The following is a 19716-nucleotide window of genomic DNA, read 5'->3' as shown; positions in this document are numbered from 1 at the left end:
ATTATATTTTATTCACATATAAAACATTATAGGAGAAGGTGATTTAGAAAGAAAAACTGGACAAATACGATAAAGACAAGACATAAACTTTTATTTGCCATGTGAAAGTTAAAAAATTGAAGCAAAGCCCACACTGAAGTAGATTTCATGAATTAAATCAAACAGATAGGAGACCCCAAACTGTCTTATTTGGATAATTTTGACTGAAATACGTAATACATAAATACATAACGCGGACGTCTTAAAATTTTTAAATACCTTTTAGTTTGAAATCAGCGTCCGGAAGTCGTGCATTTTCCGGTTACATTACTTCATTTACCACAAAAACAGTCCTGATAGAATCGTGCAGGCACGCTGGTGGCTAACAAATAGACCGCGGACTGCTGGTAAATAAATATTAGAAAGTGTGTTAGCATTGTCAAAGTTGATTTTAAACATTTCAGACATTAAAACTGGACCTACGTGAAGCCAGCGGGCTGAGGAAACCGCGAGTCATCACTCGCTGACGCTGCCCAAAGACGAGTACCACCCGTAAACATTAACACATCTAAAGCTAACTGTTAGCAGACCGACACACGCCCCGGAGGACTGCTTTTAAATATTTACAGACAGCCTTTTCCTTTCGTGGCACAGCATAACAGGAGACCTCCGGTGGAGCCAAGGTAAGCTCAAACAAGCAAAGAAAAACACCGAAATGAAAGCTAACCCCACTGCCTGCTGTTGATTACAGGCGGCTAGCATAATTGCTAATTGTGTTTGTGGTTGACTGACAGCCGTGACTACAGACGGTTTGTGCGTATTATTGTGTAATAAATCAGGATTAGAGGTAGGGACCGTAGCAGCTCCCGCATCTTCATGCGCTGCACTTGTGCCCCCGGCATCTGTCCCAAATAAAACTCCACATTTAGCCTGTTGGTGTTAGTTAATTCAACGCGAATGCACCCCAGGGCAACGCGCTGAGTGATGAGGCTGGCTAAATTTGGATTTCCTGCCGCCCGCTGTATCCGGGTGATGTATGGGAGAAGCTGTGGATTATAAACCACACCAGCCTTTGCCACTTCAGCGGGTCTAGTGCTGATAATGTTGTTGCTTTTCTAACCCCCACCCCACCCCACCCATGCTGCCTTTCAGTCATATCTCGCTGCAGTGTTGGATGTCTGCAGCTCTGTTTCCACTTTCACTTGACAGGAGACAAGCACTGAAACAGGAGAATCACAGGGTAGCAGCAGCTCTTGCTAACTGTGTCAGACAAGCAATGCATCCGGTGGATCCTGGCGTGGTGTCTGATATCTGATATTACCATGTCATGGTGTCCACCTGCGATTTAACAGTGTTTTCTATGCCATACTCCTTTTTTTCTTGCTACTCAAAATATGCAGTGAGATGGTGAAATTATGTTGGGAACTAAATCTTGGGACCAGACTTGGCATCTGGCACTCATAAATTTATATTTGCAATATTTCCATATTTCCGTCCTGTGCCAGTGTGCATGTAAATAAGGGCAATCCCACACTTTCCATGGCAAACCTTTATTGAGGTGTGCAGTCCAAGGTCACGGGAGTAACCAGCTCATTTGCCAGTCAAAAGGAGTTTCCACTCAGACCTTTTTTGAAGCACTGCTTGTTCCCTGCACACATATGGCTTTCAGTTTGAATGCTAGTTCTATTTTGAGAGCGCAGGCATGATATTAATGCTGACATGCAGAGGAAAAAATAGAGAACTCATTTCACTTTTGTTTGTTTGTACGGTGATATAAGCGTCAGCAGTGCCTGGAAAAAAGGAAGCCGAGATGATTTCCCACAGGTGTATTTCCGTGCGTGAAAAAATAAGTGGTTGTTTCTTCCTCAATAAGTCAGACATGTCAAAAATGAAGCCTAGAAGCCAGAATCGGCCAGGCAAGGATTCCAGCCCAGTGGACAGCCTTAGAAATTGTGAACAAGTACATAGATTTGTAACCATATATTTTTTAGAAGTTTTACAGCTTTTCCTATTGATAAAGACCATCTCGCCCCAACACACACACACACACACACACACACACACACACACACACACACACACACACACCACTCCATTACCATTCACACTACACCAAAGTAATTAAGTAATAGATAAACATGACAAAAAGTTCCTGTTTTTCCATTATGATATAGATTATTTTTTTACAGGACATTATTGATATTATTGGACAGTTTGGGCATTGAACTACCAAAAGTGACTGTAATTTTACACATTTATCACATAGGTTCAGTGGTCTGGTGAACTTAAGAGCCAAGTGTAGGGCTGTATGTACCACGGTGTAAAATGACTTTGACATCCCTGCAATAAGTCGACCTCACAGTTTGTTTTTTAACTTAAAAAGTGTATCTGTCAGTTATCGCAGCCTTCATTTATTTTTGATTTGACTAATTTATTACATTTCAGTGTATATTTGTGGTCTCAAGTCAGAGCATGTAGTTTTTTGTCTGGTGTGATTCTGACCCATGTTGTTCTGGGGTGGAGACCAGGAAGCAGGTTCAGCAAACTCTGTGAGTCTAATAATAAATGCCGGGTTGATTTTTCTTGTTCTGGGAAGACTGATCAGAGTTATTTCAATCAGCTCTTGAGTTTGCTCACCTTGAGTTAAGTGTGTACGTAAAGTAGCGAAAGCAAGCGATCTTCAGTGGAATCTGCTACCACGACTCACCATGGCAACGGGCAGATAAAGAACAGAATCTCCTTTTTTTTTTTTTTAATCCAGCGGAGCGAGTAAATGAACACATGCCCGACCATGATACTTATCTCAAAAATTTGGGGGGGGGGGGAGTTATTTTATTAGCTTTGTCCACACTGTCATCATCTGTGAGAGTATAAAAATTTGTTATAAAGCATCTAATTTGGGGTCATTATTTACTCAACCTGAATTTTCATTAGATTAAGCTTGAATCTTGATTTGACATTTAATTTTCAAAGCTCCAGATCTGCCCCCAAGCAAGTTTTTTTTATTAAATAAAAAGTGTTTTTTTTCCCAGTAATTTAACTTTGTAAAAAAAAAAAAAAAATTTCGCTGGATAAAAATGAGTAATGACATTTACAGAAAAAACTTTGCTTTAATGTTCCTGACTTTAACCATGTGTAATTGCTAATATTAGACTTCACTGACTAATATTAGTCAATATGGCTGTTTTAAAGCCACAGTAGAGATGTTTTACTGAGTTACTGTTAATACTAAGAGTTGAGCAATTGTAACTGTTTAACATCTAACTTAAAAAAAAATAGAGGGCAGCTTTCCAAATCTAATGAAGGTAAAGTTTCATCCATAAAGGGAAAAAGTGTTATAGCTAAGCTTACATAAATTGAAATATTTCAGTGTAGTTTGGAAGGGTTAGGCATTAAATGGTGTTTTAAAAATGGGGAACATAACCTGTTCCTGACAGTTTTAGTTTTGATTCTCTCACTGCAGACTCGGTGCTGTTTAAGGGTTTGGAAGTAAAGATAAAATCTAAACTCACAATTTTAACATAAGCTTAGTTTAGGGTAGATGTTCTGTAGAGAATATACTGGTCAGTAGTGATTTCACGTCTGTTAATCTCTAATATGGAACCTAAACATCTACGGCATAAGTTACCATGGCGATGTAATTTTAAATTTAATAGCTTTTTTTTTTTTTTTTTTTTGGATACATGCGGGCTGTAGTTAAACATTCACCTTGTGTTACTGAAGCTGGTTAATTATTTTGAGCTCTGCAATGAGAGAGGCTTTTTTGCATATTATTTACCAAGGTGGTTATCTGGTTGTATGTTTATGCTCCACACTAGGGCTGCCACAAACGATTATTTTGATAGTCATTAGTCACCCATTATTTTTGCGATTAGTCGACTAATCAGATCATCCATTGGACGTACAGCTTATTGCACCAGCAGCATCTGCTCTTATATAACTATCATTAGCTTACAGCTTTAAGTGTTTAAGGTCTGTGCTAACTAAAAATAAAGACAAGATGATAGTTTATTAATTTTTAATGAAATTTGCAGATTGTTTCGGTGAAGTTTAATAAACTCCTTGCTTTCAAAAATATAACAGGACACCGGAGTAAATTCTGGAGCATCTCACACTTCTGATAATCAGCTGTCTGCTTGAAGTTTATTTAGCTGTGCAAAAACTATAACTTTAATCTCAGCCAAACCGATTTACTCAGGAACAAATAAAATACTAAAGAAAGCCAAACAATAACATTTTTAAGTTATCTAAGTGACTTATATATGTTTAACCTGACTAGCAAAAGACGGCGGTGGGTTTGAAAACGATTTGCCGGGAGTCTGGTGTTCTCACGGCTCTAGTGAGCCTAGCCCCCGCCTAGCTAACGAGCTAGTGGGTAACAGATGTCTCCGAAAACGTCGGAGCGCTTTTGAAAATATGTGGTGTCTTGATAAACTGAGCAGATATTTGAGGTTTACACAGCTACATTCCTGCCTGAAAATATGTTAAAGGTTTATTTTGTGACCCAGAAAGAATAATAAGAGTAAAGTTAAAACTAACTAGCTGCCGCCATTGTTGACAACTGCGCTGGGCTGCGCTATGAATTCTGGGACACAGCTTCTTCTTCTTCGGGGTTTAACGGCAGCTGGCATCCTTGTACATGCAGTGCTGCCATCTTCTGTTTCAGTCCGTTATTACACTCTTAAATCCTACTACGCATTCCTGCGTCCTTTGTGATCTTACAAAGCTTCAAACGATGCGTCGACTATTAAATTAGTCGTCGACGATTTTAATAGTCGACATAATCGTGACTAGTCGACTAATCGTGGCAGCCCTACTCCACACAATTCAAATACATAGGTAAATTAGCTATGCTTAAAATTCTAAGCAAATCAGCCTTTATTTGTGGGACAGGGCGCCTGTACAGCTGTTCTCTGTGGAGCTGTGAAGTGTAGGCTCATAATTTTGTCACCTATTGTTATTTCATTTCTACAGTCTCCATAGGAAACGGAGGAAACTGTCAGTGGTTCTGCTGTATATTTGACTTGATGCTGACATTGTCATTGTCACCCACAGAATAGTAGTACCAATAGCCAGCTGCCAACTCTATGGATGCACTAAAATTATTATTTTTTTCAGACGTTTCATCTGCTACAAACATTCTGTAGTTGTTATTAGTGTTTGCTGTTGAAGCACTTCTCTGAAAAGCATATTGCTTTCCAGTTAAATAATGACACTCATAGCATGTTTGCTTCCCACCCGTCATATCTCCTAAATTATACTGCTGTGCAGTGCTAACATTTTCTAGACAAATGCCCTGTGACAGACTGGTGACCTGTCCAGGGTGTACCCTGCCTCTCATGCTATGATAGCAGGGATAGACATCAAGCCCCTGACCCTGAAGCGGATAAGGAAGGAAATCAGTGAACACATGAATGAGTGAAATGTACAGCTTGAAACTTTGAAATTGAAATAGTTAAAAATTGCTGCTATGTGTGTTTGTAACGTAGACCGAGAACAGGTGGTGCTTATCTCAGCTGATACCGGATATAAGCCTAGAGCCTGGGGAAATAAAGTATGCTTTTATAGGCTCTAATCATATTTACTGTCTTTAAAGGGAATCACAGCAACAACATCACCGACAGCCTCCCCTGCTCACAGGCACAGACTCACCTGAAAACAAGTAGGGATGCACTCATCTGACTTTCAGTCCTGATACAGATACCTTGGCTTTGGGTGTTGGCCGGTACCAAAGACTCATTGGATACTAGTATTGAATTAATAAACGTGGTTCCACACTGTGCGGAAGAGACTGTGCAGTTTTTCTAGCTCAGAAAGCTCCTTTGGGAATGAATACACAAGTAACCACAATATGTATATGAAATCTAGATTTCCTTATTTCTGACCATTTGATAGACAAAAGTGTCTGTTATGTGTGAGCAAAGAAACCCAAATAAACAAAAGTCAAAATAATTCAGCTAATAGTGATATTACTTTGTCCCAGGCTTACTTTTCTTTAGATTTCATTTCAGTGCTTTGTTTCTCCTCTCTTCCTGTGCTCGTTGTTTCACCGTGTGAGCATGCAGAGTGCGGCAGACAGAAGATGCAAATCAAAATAACAAAAACATTTAAATGCAATAAGAGTTTTCCAACAGTTTTGCAAACTAGCCAGCAAAATTAAAAAAGTGAGAATGTGGTCATGAAAAGCACCACCCATGGCAATTTTTTCATCATCGGCCTATTTGACTGGTGTTTGTAATTAAATAGCTGTAATGTTACAAACTACTGACCTGATCAGTTTCATAAAAGAATTGAATAAGGTCACTGTGGCTATCAAAGGATGAATGTCTAATATAAATATGTGATTGTTGCATCACTATTTGAACAGTGTTAGGAGCTCTAACTAATGATGCTTTGATTCTCAAGTTATTGAAATGCCAGGATAAGTGCATCAGAGCGGAGTAATCTCCCCAGCTGGGATGTCCGGGCAACTGGATGCGGTTTGGCTGATTCGATGCATTGGCTCTGACAAATACCAGATGTGCTCAGAGTGAGATAGTGGGCCCTCATTTTTTTGTCGTGGATTTATCCATCAGCGGTACAAAAATAAGATTACATTCTGGCATACTTCTCCCTAGGGTGTAGCTCAGCAGCCTTTATTGCCATCTGTAAGAAGGTTATCTGAGGCTCACCAATAAAAAAAAAAAAACATGAACAAACAGCTGTTTTAATTCCAGTGAAACCACATAACTGTGTGGACCTTTCATTGTTGCCTGACTGCCATTGGGCTCAGACATCAAACAGAAGTGAACAAACGCACCTTCAATTTGTTTAATTTGTGCTGTCTCTGGTAGGGCTGTTCGATATAACGATATATATCGGCTGACGATATAAAAACATCTATCGTTTCATTTTACGCTATCGTTTGTTTCGTGGTGTCGCAAAATAAACTGTTTACAGCAATATTTTTCATCGTTTTGATGGTCACTGTAGTGGCTATATTAATTTCTTAAAGTTCTCTCTTTCTCTTATATTTAATATAACCACACTACAGACAGACAAGCGCCTGTTTTTGTGCGTTGTCGTTAGCAACAACGACGGTAACACCATCGCCTGTCCGCTTGTTTTCCACATAAACCTTTCACAATAAAGCTCAAGATCCTGTTGAGACTTTTCAAAATAAACTGAATCACGTGAAAGAGTATGCAGAGTATTTACGGATGAGAAGTAAAAAAGACGCCAGGTGCTAAAAAATAAACCTTAGACTCAAACGTTAGAACAGGCTTTTCACCGCAGCACGCCGTGTAATAAATACTCACAAAGAAAACGGCGGCCGTTACAACTTATGTCTAAAAATGTATCGTTTCATGCATCGGCTAAAACACTCGACTCAGCTACACGACGTCCAGCTGGAAACACTTGTTACATTTTTGTGATTTATATCGTTATCAGGACGATAGAATTCTTATATCGGGATATGGGATTTTGGTCATATCGCACAGCCCTAGTCTCTGGTGATGAAAGGATTCAGATCTGTGTGGTTTCTTGTATCAGCCTTGCTTCAAGTCCAATGCCAAGCCAGATTTGTCATTTGACCAAAAGAGAGCGGGACTGTGGAGATCTTTTTAAGTGTCCCAGCCAATTAAATTCAGTGTCCACCCTCACTGGGGCTTTGAGCAGAGCTTTGGAAGTAGGGAGACCTCATAAATGTCCACCTGATTGTGTTGCTGGGGAGATCGTGGCTCAAGAGTTGGGAGTTCGCCTTGTAATCGGAAGGTTGCCGGTTCGAGTCCCGGGTTGGACAGTCTCAGTTGTTGTGTCCTTGGGCAAGACACTTCACCCGTTGCCTACTGGTGGGGGTCAGAGTGCCCGGTGGCGCCAGTGTCCGGCAGCCTCGCCTCTGTCAGTGGCTGTGGCTATAATGTCGCTTGTGTGAATGTGTGTGTGTGTGTGTGAATGGGTGGATGACTGGTTGTGTAAAGCGCTTTGGGGTCCTTAGGGACTAGTTAAGCGCTATACAAATACAGGCCATTTACCATAAAGATTTGCTTCTTGTTTTGTTAGACACGTGATGGGTGAAGCCTTGTGCATAGTTTAAATTGAGTTAGTTTTTTCTTGCAAAACATGAGAAACATCATTAAAAAGGGTACAGTTGGAACTTCCACGTAGGGGTGGGTGATATAAACGATATACGATAGAAATGATATAAATTTGGCCAACGATAGAGATTTTGACTGTATCGCTCTTTCGCGATAGCGCATGTTGATGATGTCATCAAGCTGCGCCTGTTTTGGTTGAAAGCATCGCAGCGGCTAAAACAATTATCATCTGCAAATTATGGCGGGCGACAGTCATAGCAAGGAGATGAAGCACTGTTGAAATATGGGGAAAGCCGAAAACTGCATTTCCTCCACTTCCATAACGTTGATTCATTAATGTTGAATTCTCTCGCAGCTGTTCTGTTCCCATGTTGTTGCAGTATATTAATAACTAACCTCGTATTGTGGATGAATGATCTCAGTTGTTCTCCTGACTGACGTTTGGCCCGTGTACAGCATCCTGCTATGCAACTGCATTTGTCCCTGACCACCAGAATCCCTCACGTTAACTTTTATCGAGTGGAAAAAAAGTTGGCGTTCATCCTCCAGCTTCACTGTGCTAATGTTATGCTAACATAGCTGTGTCGCTAGCAATCACGTAGCACATCATTATATACCAGGTAGTCCAACTTCAGTAACCCTGCAAACGCCACTGCTGTTTAGTTTTCTGTCTTCATTTATGTTGGAAGTGGTAGCAGAGCTGTACGTTTGAATTAGTTTCAAAAATCTCTGTCAGAACATGGTATGAAATGTTTAGGTGGAAACTAGCGAGCTAACTTCCTGCTAACTTCTAACTCCGTTAAATTTAATAAATTCTGTTTTCATGGATGCATGGATGTAAAACTTAATTGTTACACCCGATAAAGCAGCAACGCTGATGATTTTATTAAAGATGAAAGAATTTGGACCGTTTTTAACTCTCAGTATTCGTTTGACTTTGGGACCTGAAGTTGACGGAGTTTTGGACCCAGATTACTCCGCGAAGCTCCTCACTACGGCAGCCGTAATGCTCTGACAATCCATCAAGCTGTGCGGCTTACCAAAGTTGTACTAAAACATTTTTTTAACAGATTTCCGCAGAAATCGGTTCGAGGTCAGTAAGCACAATCAGAATTCATACATAAGTCACACTGTCGATTTTGAGAAAATTAAAGGATTTTTAGTGTGGAAAATATGTTATACAGAAGAAAAGAATATATCATGATATATATCGTTACCGCACATGCTTCAAATTATATCGCGATATGAATTTTTTAAGCCATATCGCCCAGCCCTACTTCCACGTGTTCGACAATAAAGCGTCATTTCAAAATTGTTAGTTAAATTATTATTAAAGTGAGTGAGACTGTGATCACCGTGGAACCTTGATGTCCTTCAGAACTGTCACTACCAGCTTCTTGGCATCTACAAGTTAGTGCTTCAAATCTTCCTCCAAAAAACATGCCCTGTCTGAGCTCATAGGTTGACTCATGAATGGCATAAAGCTCGTCTTAGCACAGGGAGTGGAGCTGTAGGTGTGTGTAACCAGTGACCACACCTGACATTATACAGACAATGTTTTAGCTGTGTTTAAAAAAAAAAGTTCAGGATAAAACAGTTGACAGGAGGCACATGTGATTACCTGTGAATCCTGTTTTTAACATTCAGCTTGAATGACAGCGATCCTCTGGTAAAGCTGTAAGAAGGGATCTGTGTTATATGTCAGTAACGTGTTATATAATTGACCTCTGCTACTGCTATGGGTGTATTGTTCTTATACTCTTTGGGCAAAATGTTTGGAACATTTTTCACGTGTAGTGGCTAACAAAGAGAAAAATGATTTTATCAGATCATGCATCCATTGGGCGTACAGCTTATTGCACCAGCAGCATCTGCTCTTATATAACTATCATTAGCTTACAGCTTTAAGTGTTTAAGGTCTGTGCTAACTAAAAATAAAGACAAGATGATAGTTTATTAAATTTAAATGACATTTGCAAATTGTTTCGGTGAAGTTTAATAAACTCCTTGCTATTGTTGGGAAATCAGTTTTACCCCGGTTCTTTTTATTCCTCGAACATCCAGAGATGGCACCGGACTCAGTAGTCATTTTCACAAAATCTTTATTCATCTTCATTTAAGCATGCACTTCTAGAAGGGAAGACGAGGCCGGTGTCCCTCTCTAAATCTTCACCCCTTTGTTAGTTACAGCCAGCTTTATAGAGGTGACCCCATCATAAAACCCCCCACGGTGTGCTGCAAACTATGTCTATGTGCACGAGCACATGAATGCCTACATGTGCTCGTTCCCTCGTGTCTATGTGAGTGCTCGTGTGTGACTGTGTACGCATACCTGTGTGTATGTGTGAGTGCACATGAGTGAGTGTGCGTGTGGATGTGTGTGTTTTGATCGGTGTAGGTAACTCCCTAGAGGTCATAAAACCCCTCTCCCTTCCAGACCAGTTATCCAGTTACAAATGTTGAGACCCCCACCCTAAAACATCCTCTGGGGAATTTCCACTCAGTGGGGGAGAGGCCTCCTACACTCTACTCCTAAGTTCACGACACAGTGAGGCCTTTATTACTTTAAGGGCAGTATCAATGTCTCTACAATAGTTCTACATTCTATGATAACACATTTCTAAACTCTAAAATAAGCTAAACATTCTACACTATCTAAAATATAACAGGACACTGGAGTACATTCTCGAGCATCTCACACTTCTGATAATCTGCTTGATGTTTATTCAGCTGTGTAAAAACTATAACTTTAATCTCAGCCAAACCGATTTACTCAGGAACAAATAAAATACTAAAAAAAAAGCCAAACAATAACATTTTTAAGTTATCTAAGTGACTTATATATGTTTAACCTGAGTAGCGAAAGACGGCGATGGTTTGCCGGGAGTCCGGTGTTCTCACGGCTCTAGTTAGCCTAGCCCCCGGCTCGCTATCGAGCTAGTGGGTAACAGACGTCTCCGAAAACGTCGGAGCGCTTTTGAAAATATGCGGTGTCTTGATAAACTGAGCAGATATTTGAGGTTTACACAGCTACATTCTCGCATGAAAAAATGTTAAATGTTTATTTTGTGACCCAGAAAGAATAATAAGAGTAATATTCAAACTAACTAGCTGCCGCCATTGTTGAAAACTGAGCAGGGCTGCGCTATGAATTCTGGGACACAGCTTCTTCTTCGGGGTTTAATGGCAGCTGGTATCCTTGTGCACTGCAGTGCTGCCATCTTCTGTTTCAGTCCGTTATTACACTCTTAAATCCTGCTACTTATTCCTGCATCTTTTGGGGTCTTACAAAGCTTCAAACGACGCGTCAACTATTACATTTTTGATAGTTGAAGTAATCGTGACTAGTCGACTAATTGTGGCAGCCCTAGTTCCCAGTGTTCTTCATGTTTTACTTACAACCCCACCGGGAAGCTAAATTCCATGTTGTTACTTCATATTTTCTGGTGTTTCTTCTTTTCCATTCTTCAAAAAAGAAGGCCAAAATTGCCTTGTTCTTATTAGCAAAAACAAAAGTCATGATTTTTCATCAAGGATCTGTTAGATGGATGCATATGAGCAGTCCTTGATGACGTTGAATTTTTCTGTCCTCAACTGAAAGCATGACATTTCATCTGTAGCATACACAGACATCCACACCTCTGAAGTCTCCAGCGTCTCACAGCTCAGTTGCAAGGCTCTTCATCCAACTTAGCAGACACTAGTGTTAGACTGCTGGGATTTACCAGAATAGGAAAATTATAGCAAGAATTATGAAAAAAGATGCATATAGCTATATGTTCTTATTGCCTTTACCACAATTTTTCATGATATAAAAAAAGAAAGAGAAACTGGTGCCGACCGAAGAGGTTCTGGTCTTTCAACAATTGAAAATCACCAGGACTGTGATTTCTTTATTTACTTATTGTAAGTAGGGTTTAATGTATTCAAGTTGGAAATGTTTTTCCCCTGTCGAATGTGTGAAAATATTATTGGCTTTTGTTATGTTATTGTTAACAGAGTCTTTGTCTTAATTATATGCAGATCAATCATGCATATGTAATCAGCCCAAAAGCTTATTTTGAACCAGGAAAACCCTGCAATTGGTACACACTGATATTACAAATAGTACTTAAAAATATAGTGATTCATAATCAGTGTTCATTTTTACAGCAGTCACAGTCTTTTGACCAAAACGTCAGTTACTTTTAGTCATCATTTAGGCAGCTAAGCTTTCAGTTTTAGCTGAGAAAATATCATAAGATTATAACAGACTAATGATTCAGTTGAGTAAAATATAACGTGTACATTTTTTTCCGCATTTCTACCGATGAGAGTTACTCCACATGGTTTACAAAGTGTTTTATTTTCCTTGACATTAAACATGAAATATGTCCATACATCTTCTCTTCTCTTTCTTCCAAGTGTTGACACTGTGTCTCGTTTTCATGAGAAACAGAGAGCATGGAAGTTGGCGGTTCTGTTTCCAGGGTCAGATCAAACCTGTGTGACTGAGCTCACCCCACAAGGAGATTCCTTCTCATTGAATCTCCAAAGGTTGATTCTGTTCATCTGGACGTAGCGTTTTGTGGGAGAAACGTTTCGTCACTCATCCAAGTGACTTCTTCAGTCTCAGCTGACTGCAGATTTCCCCAATCTTATAAACAGTACATTTGCATAATGACTGAAACCAGCCCACTGAAGGGACAATGGGCTGGGAGGTCAGTTCTGAATCATAATTATTCCTCCCAGCCCATTGTCCCTTCAGTGGGCTGGTTTCACAATTTACAACCCAGTCATGATCTATTGGTGCACACAGTTATAGTCTGCTCAGTTGAATCTCTCTTACTGAGCTGAAGGAGTTACAGGTGTTGTGCATGCTCTGCTTTCCGGTGTCCTGCTTCACACATTCCGAACTCTTGAGTCCTGCAAACAGCTGCAGCTCTTTGAGGGATGCACAATGCATCGCTTTTGATGTTGCTGTTTGATACAGCAGGACGGGAAGGCATTGTTTTGCTGAGCTCATGTTCACAGAGAGTGTACAATGTTCACCAAATATCAAATTTTATATTACACCAGAATCCTGGAACCCATTATTGTAGTCAACAAAATCTTACCTATTTTAAGCTTTTGCCAAACATTTATATCAATCACTGAGTCCTCTGCATCTCCTTCGTGCTGTTGGCAGAAGCACTTCGGAAATCTCCACAAGTCCGGCTGCAGTAATCCGTCCGGGCTAAGCCGTGACCTGAGAGAAAAAGGTTGTGGCTGTGACGTAAACTCACATACAAATACATCACATTTCATTCCCGTGGATTTTCCACTTGGAGTGTCACATCTATAAGCTTTTTCTTACTAATGTTTCGCGGCACCAGTGATCACAGCTATTCATGATAGGCCAGTGAGGAAGAAAGGAGCTAAACTTAGCTGATACTGTCATCCAGAGCAACTTATTAAGAGGTCATTCATCTGCACTGGATCCCCAGTGTGTCATAATCATCATAATGTAGCTGTAATAAAGATGCACTGACTTCCCTGAAATGCAGTGATGACAAAAGAAAAAAACAGGCCTTAACAAAGAAACTTAATAAAGTCAGTATTTTTACATGTCAAGTTTGTTATTTATTGTCAATATTTTGTTGTGCAGCTTGTCTGTCTTCTCAACAGTCCTTTAACTGCTGCTTTGTGGGGGCATCGTCCACCTTTGTTCCAGATTAGGCAGCCTTTACTGAGTCTCTTTTCAAGGCTTTGGGGGGACGATTGTAGTTATTTCTTCAACAATGAATAGAATAGAATAGAATAGAATTCAACTTTATTGTCATTGCACATGCACAGGTACAGGGCAACGAAATGCAGTTTGCATCCATCCAGAAGTGCTTTAGTGATATAGGTATATTACAATATATATTAGCAATAGTATAGATATGTAAGTATATTACAGAAATGGGTCTATTATGGTATGTTATAATGTACACGGTATGAAGTATGTTGTGAATATTCTATAACTAAGTATGTACAGGCTGTAGTGAGTACAAGCTATGAACAGGATATAAATATGAAAAACTATACAGAATATGAAATAAATAACTTTACAGAAATCTGAGATATACAGCTATACAGAAATGGGAACTATGCAAGTTGTAAACAGTTGTAGGATTAAAGATTATTGAATGTACAGAATGATTATTTACACAGAGCTATACAGTAGTGCAGTTAAGATAAGTGAGGGTGTAGATAGTTTCTACAGAGGCTATATAAAGTGCTAGTGGTTGTGAGTGGTGGTTCACTCCATGTTATTATTGTGTGTTTGAGGGTACAGTTGTCCATTGTGTGTGTGTATGTTCAGTCCATGAGTTTAACGTGGGTCAGATGTCAGGAGGCAGAGTTCAGGAGTCTGACAGCTGTGGGGAAGAAGCTGTTCCGGTACCTGGTGGTCTCCTGTAGCGCCTCCCAGAGGGCAGGAGGGTGAAGAGTCCATGTGATGGGTGACTGGGGTCTTTGATGATTTTCCCAGCCCTTTTCAGACACCGCTTCCTGTAGATGTCTTTTATGGCAGGAAGTGGTGCTCCGGCGATGCGCTGGGCAGTTTTCACGACCCTCTGCAACGCCTTCCGGTCCGAGGCAGAGCAGTTCCCGTACCAGACTGTTATACAGTTGGTCAGGATGCTCTCGATGGTGCAACGATAGAAGTTCACCAGGATGTCTGAGGACAGGTGGTTCTTCCTCAGAGTCCTCAAGAAGAAGAGGCGCTGGTGAGCCTTCTTGACCAGCTTGGAGCAATTGGTCGTCCAGGTGAGATCCTCGGAGATGTGGACTCCCAGGAACTTGAAGCTGCTCACACGCTCCACAGCCGTCCCCTTAATGTGGATGGGTGGATGTGGGTCAGCATTCCTCCTGTAGTCCACGATGAGCTCCTTGGTCTTCTTGGTGTTAAGCAGCAGGTTGTTTGTGTCGCACCACTCAGCCAGACGATCCACCTCCTCCCTGTAGGCGGCCTCATCGTTGTCACTGATGAGGCCAATCACCGTGGTGTCATCTGCAAACTTAATGATGGTGTTGGAACCATCAGCAGGTCTGCAGTCGTGGGTGAAGAGGGAGTAGAGGAAAGGGCTCATCACACAGCCTTGTGGTACACCGGTGTTCATTGTGATGGTAGATGAGCAGTGGTTATCCAGCCGGACATGTTGGGGGCGGTTGGTCAGGAAGTCCAGTAACCATTTGCAGATGAGGGAACTGATGCCCAGGTCTGTCAGTTTCCTGATGAGTTGTGAGGGGTGGATTGTATTGAATGCTGAACTGAAGTCTATAAACAGCATTCTGGCGTAGGTGTTGTTGTTGTCCAGGTGTGAGAGGACAGAGTGCAGTGCGATGGAGACTGCATCCTCTGTGCTCCTGTTCTGGCGGTATGCGAATTGGTGGGGGTCCAGGGTGGGGGGGAGACAGGATTTGAAGTGTGCTAGGACCAGCTGCTCTAAGCACTTAGTGATGATGGGGGTGAGTGCTACTGGGCGGTAGTCATTGAGGCAAGATGGGTTGGAGTTTTTGGGTATCGGGACGATGGAGGTGGATTTGAAGCAGGCCGGTACCACAGCGTGGGCCAAGGACAGATTGAATATGTCTGTGAGCACTCCTGCAAGCTCCCCAGAACACGCTCTGAGAACACGCCCGGGGATGCCATCAGGACCTGCAGCCTTGTGGACATTGATCCTGCTCAGCACCGCTCCTACATCGGTGGGGGAGAGAGTCAGAGGTTGGTGGTCTGGCGTCATGTCTGCTTTGGTTGTGGTTGTGGGGTTCCCTCGCTCAAAACGAGCATAAAAGTTGTTGAGCTCGTTGAGGAAGGAGACATCAGAGGATGCGGGGGAGGGTTTGGTGGTCCTGTAGTCTGTAATGGTCTGGAGTCCTTGCCACATTCGTCGGGGGTTGGAGTTGGAGAAGTGTTCTTCTACCTTCTTTTTGTAATGGTGTTTGGCTTTTTTGATGCCCTTCTTTAGATTAGCCCTGGCTGTGCTGTAGGCGTGTGCATCTCCTGACCTAAAGGCAGTGTTGCGGGCCTTCAGGAGGAGACGAACATCCCGGTTCATCCAAGGCTTCTGGTTGGGGTACATGGTGATCCGTTTCTGGGTGGTGACACTGTCTGTGGTTTCGGAGATGTAATCCAGTACAGATGAGGCGTACTGGTCCAGGTCTGTGTGGGTGAACATATTCCAGTCTGTGTTTTTAAATCTGTCCTGGAGCACTGCCTCTGTCCCCTCTGGCCACACTTTAATTGTCCTCACAGCAGGTTTCACACGTTGGATGAGTGGTGAATACCTAGGTGTAAGGAACAGGGAGAGATGGTCCGATTGTCCAATGTGGGGGAGGGGTGTGGCTTTGTAGGCTCCAGCCAGGTTGGAATACACATGGTCTAAAGTCTTGTCTCCTCTGGTGTGGCAGGAGACATGTTGGTGGAATCTGGGGAGGACTGACTTTAAGTTGGTGTGGTTGAAGTCGCCAGCAACAATAACAATGAGAAGTTGAACTGAGGTATTGTTGGATGGTTAAGCCTTTGACTGTGCTCTGTTCTTGATTAGACTTTGGTTACAGTGTTCTAGCTGAGCTTAAAGGGAGGAAAACCGACTCTGCTTTATACATTTTTTGTTCTTTCTTAAAATGCCTGCATTCTTATTAACACCCTTCAAAGGCTTTCTATTACAGTGGTGTAATCTTCTTACATGGCTATGACTTTTGCACCATCCACCAAGGTCAGATGTATTCAGATAGCCTCTCATTGCAAAGCTTATTTAGCAAAGATTTAGGGAAGTGTTGAGGGAGAACTTGACTGTAGTGGTCTTCTAATTAATGCAGTCAGGTCACCCTTGACAATGAGACCTACTTTTAATGGATGCCACGAGTAATAGATTATCAGGTTATAGACTGCAAGTATAAAATCTGAAGTGTTTCCTACAGGTTTAGATTCAATCTGTGGAAAAGGTGTGGGGGGGGGGGTGTGCGACTGCATGCATGCATCCTGGGCCGGGTCGCGGGGGCAGGAGCCCAAGCAGAGAAGCCCAATCCTCCATCTCCCCAGCTGCCTCCTCTAGCTTGTCCGGGGGAACACCAAGCCGTTTCCAGGCCAGCCGAGAGATATAATCTCTCCAGCGCGTCCTGGGTCTGCCCCGGGGTCTCCTCCTGGTGGGACACGCCTGGAAAACCTCACCCAGGAGGCGCCCAGGGGGCATCCTTGTCAGATGCCCAAACCACCTCAACTGGCTCCTTTCAATGTGGAGGAGCAGCGGCTCTACTCTGAGCCCCTCCTGAATGGCTGAACTTCTCGCCCTATCTCTAAGGGAGAGGCCAGCCACCCTTCGGAGGAAGCCCATTTCCGCCGCTTGTATTCGTGCTATATAAATAAAATTGAATTGAATTCGCGATCTCATTCTTTCAGTCACTACCCACTGTGCGTGGCCATAGGTTAGGGTAGGGGTGTAGATCGACTGGTAAATTTAGAGCTTCGCTTTTACACTCAGCTCTCTCTTCACCACAACAGACCGGTGCAGCGTCTGCATCACTGCGGCCGCTGCACCAATCTGTCTGTCGATCCCCCGCTCTCTTCTCCCATCACTCGTGAACAAGACCCCAAGATTCTTAAACTCCTCCACTTGGGGCATGAACTTGTCCCTGACCTGGAGTGGGCACTCCACCCTTTTCCGGCTGAGGACCATGGCCTCAGATTTGGAGGTGCTGATTCTCATTCCCACCGCTTCACACTCAGCTGCGAACCGTTCCAAGCAAACTCCCATGCACCCTCAAGTATCCTCGAGAGGATAAAGAGCTGATCCAGTGCTCCACGACCAGGACAAAAACCGCATTGTTTCTCCTGCATCTGAGGTTTCTTAAAGATGGGGAGCACCACCCTGGTCTGCCAGTCCAGGGGTACTGCCCCTGATCTCCACGCAACATTGTAGAGACGTGTTAACCAAGACAGCCTTACAACATCCAGAGCCTTCAGGATCTCGGGGCGGACCTCATCAACCCCAGGGGCTCTGCCACCAAGGAGTTGTTTAACTGCCTCAGTGACTTCGCCCACAGAGATTGGCGGGTCATCCCCTTCGTCCCCAGACTCTGCTTCTGCCACAGAAGACGTGCCAGTGGGATTAAGGTCCTCGAAGTATTCCTTCGACCGCCCGCCAATTTTCTCAGTCAAAGTCGGCAGCACTCCAGGTAGAGCACCGCTTTCCCCTCCTGAGTCGCCTCAAACTGTGGTTTGCACAGAAGTCCAATAACAAAACACCACTCGGGTTCAGATCTGGGAGGCTGTTCCTCCCAATCACGCCTTTCCAGGTCTCGCTGTCATTGCCCACGTGAGCACTGAAGTCTCCCAATAGGACAACAGAGTCCTCAGGAGGAGCACCCTCCAGTGCCCCCACCCAGAGACTCAAAGAAGGCTGGGTACGCTGAACTGCCGCTTGGCGCATAAGCGCAGACAACGGTCAAGACCCGTTCCTTGACCCAAAGGCGAATGGAACAAACCGTCTCGTCCACTGGGAGAAACCCCAACATACCGTAGCCCGCCGCCTTTCACCAGGGGCAACTCCAGACTGTTGCTCCTCTGCCGATACTTTTAAGAATCAAGTTTCTGAACTCTGACCCTCTAAAGAGGGGTTCATAGTAGGGCTGCAACGATTAGTCGACTAGTCACGATTACGTCAACTATCAAAATCGTCAACGACTGGTTTAATAGTTGACGCGTCGTTTGAAGCTTTCTAAGATCCCAAAAAACGCAGGAATAAGTAGCAGGATTTAAGAGTGTAATAACGGACTGAAACAGAAGATGGCAGCACTGCATGTACAAGGATGCCAGCTGCCGATAAACCCCGAAGAAGAAGAAGTAGCTCTGTCCCAGAATTCATAGGCAGCCCAGCTCAGTTTCCAACAATGGGGGCAGCTAGTTAGTTTTAATATTACTCCTATTATCTTTCTGGGTCACAAAATAAACATTTAACATATTTTCAGGCAGGAATGTAGCTGTGTAAACCTCAAATATCTGCTCAGTTTATCAAGTCGTTTTCAAACCCACCGCCGTCTTTCACTACTCAGATTAAACATGATATATAAGTCACTTAGATAACTTAAAAATGTTATTGTTTGGCTTTTTTTAGTATTTTATTTGTTCGGTTTGGCTGAGATTAAAGTTATAGTTTTTACACAGCTGAATAAACGTCAAGCAGACAACTGATTATCAGAAGTGTGAGATGCTCCAGAATTTACTCCGGTGTCCTGTTATATTTTAGATAGCAAGGAGTTTATTAAACTTCACCAAAACAATCTGAAAATTTCATTAAAATTTAATAAACTATCATCTTGTCTTTATTTTTAGTTAGCACCTTAAACACTAATAGGCTGTAAGCTAATGATAGTTATATAAGAGCAGATGCTGCTGGTGCAATAAGCTGTACGTCCAATGGATGATGATCTGATTAGTCGACTAATCGCAAAAATAATCTGACTAGTCGACTATCAAAATAATCGTTTGTGGCAGCCCTAGTTCATAGTTGTGTTTGTGTTTGTTTACACATGGTAGATTTTTGGTGTGAATTAAACACAAAGGGTGCAGATTGCTGAATGATTGAAAGTGGACAGGAAAGAAAGCAATGGAAGCGGTTCAAGAATGGGAAGAAGTAAACATCAAAGATTAAAA

General features: G+C 42.4%; 1 protein-coding gene across 1 annotated transcript in view; it reads left to right on the top strand.

Annotated features, from left to right (window-relative positions):
- Positions 1-327: 327 nt before the first annotated feature.
- Positions 328-19716, top strand: part of osbpl8 (oxysterol binding protein-like 8) — a 93566-nt gene continuing 74177 nt past the window's right edge. The window contains exon 1 of the mRNA XM_085375589.1: positions 328-662. The gene's annotated coding sequence lies outside the window, so the exon portion shown is untranslated. The remainder of the gene's footprint in view (positions 663-19716) is intronic.

This window comes from Diplotaxodon limnothrissa, linkage group LG17 (genome assembly GCF_057381915.1).
Source record: "Diplotaxodon limnothrissa isolate DT_005_m linkage group LG17, D_limnothrissa_male_GT1.1, whole genome shotgun sequence".
NCBI classification, from domain to species: domain Eukaryota; kingdom Metazoa; phylum Chordata; class Actinopteri; order Cichliformes; family Cichlidae; genus Diplotaxodon; species Diplotaxodon limnothrissa.
This window is presented reverse-complemented; position numbering and strand designations above follow the sequence as displayed.